This window comes from Tupaia chinensis, unplaced genomic scaffold (genome assembly GCF_000334495.1).
Source record: "Tupaia chinensis unplaced genomic scaffold, TupChi_1.0 Scaffold000183_1, whole genome shotgun sequence".
Classification (NCBI taxonomy): domain Eukaryota; kingdom Metazoa; phylum Chordata; class Mammalia; order Scandentia; family Tupaiidae; genus Tupaia; species Tupaia belangeri.
The window spans coordinates 417,093-418,943 of NW_006159658.1; positions in this window are offsets into that span (position 1 = coordinate 417,093).

The window sequence follows — 1,851 nt, forward strand, 5'->3', positions numbered from 1 at the left end:
AGGAATTGCAGTGTGGCCATCCCCCCTGGGGGGTGATTTCTCGCTTTCTGTCTCTATGTCTCTCTCTGTCTTTCTGGCGAGCGCACGCGCCCTATAGCAAAAACCTCTCTCAAAAAAAAAAAAAATTAACTGTGTAAATGCTGGTGATTTGAAAAATACTCCTATGAAATAATGTGGAGTAAAGGAAGAGATATAAGGTTATGTGTGCAGGACTAGCACTGAAGTATAGTGGTTAAAAGCTATGCTCTGGGGAGCCAGCAGGTAGAGTGGTGGTTAAGGGCACTGAACTCCCACATGGCTGACTGTGGTTCGAGTCCCGGACCTGGCAGCTTACTTTCCCTTTCTCTCTCACTCTGTCCCCCTCTGCTCAAATTAAAAATTAATTAACTAATTAATTAAATAATACTTTAGAGGGGAAAAATGCTACGCTCTGGGAGCTGGTTCCCACATGGCTGACTGTTGGCTGAATCCTGGCTCCGGTGGCCTGAAAAACATGGTTGGTGTGTGCAGGTGTGCTCCAACCTAACGGGAAAGAATAACGGAAGAAGAGTGACCGCTGTGGCCAGGCTCTACTGTGGGTGCTTCCCCTCTTTCTCTGGTGAGTGTAAGTCCCCTTGGTCAATGCTTTTAAATATTTTTACTTGGGCCAGCAGATTGCATGGTGGTTGAGGCACTGGATTCCCACATGACTGACTGTAGTTCAAGTCCTGGACATGGTGGTTTGAAAATCACAATAAATAAAGGTTAAAAAAAAAAAATTGAGGGCCAGTGGCGAGTATAGTGGTTGGAAGCGTTGGACTCCCATCTGGTCAGCCACAGTTTGGGTCCTGGACCTGGCAGCTTGCTTTCTCACTTTCTCTCACTCTCTCTCTGGTCAAATTAAAAAACTAGTAAATGAATAAATAAAGTTAAATAAAATAATTCTAAAAAATAAAAATTAAGAATTATTATTGGAGGGACCAGCAGGTGGCGTGGTGGTTAAGGCACTGGACACTTCCACATGGCCAACCACAGTTTGAGTCCTGGACCTGGTAGCTTGCTTTCTTATTTTCCCTCTCTCTCTCGCTTTCTGTGTCTCTCTCTGGCCAAATTAAAATAAATGAATGAATGAATAAAATTAAATAATTCTTTAAAAAAAAATAAAAAGAATAATCATTGGGGCCAGCAGGCAGTGTGGTGGATGGAGGTGCTGGATTCGCACATGGCTGACTGCAGTTCGAGTCCCCAACCTGGTGACTTGCTTTCTCACTTTTTCTCTGTCTTTGATCAAATTAAATAATAATAACAAATGGAAAGGAATAAATAATTCTTTAAAAAAAGAAAAAGAATCATATATAAGGGCCAGGAGGTGGTGTGGTGGTTGGGGCTCTAGACTCCCACATAAATAACCACAGTTCAAGTCCCAGACCTGGTGGCTTGCTTTCTTACTTTCACTCTCTCTGGTGACTACATGTGCCCTATTGCAAATTAAAATAATAATAAATAAAATTAATTTAAAAAATAAAATAAAAGAGAATCACATATAATATCTGGGATAAGAAGGTGGCATGGTGGCAAGGAGCTAGACTCTCACTTGGTTGACCACAGTTCAAGTCCCAGACCTGGAGGCTTGCTTTCTCATTTTCCCTGTCTCTCTCTGGTGAGTGTTTATTTTAAAAATAAAAATAATAAAGAAAAACTTTAAAATATATTTTTAGTTATTATTTATTTTGCATTCATTCACTGAACTAAAAATATATTTTTTAAAAAAATCATATAGGGGTACCAGCAGTTGGCGTAATGGCTAACGTGCTGGAACTCCACGTAGTCGACCGTGGTTCGAGTCCTGGACCCAGTGGCTTGAAACTTATA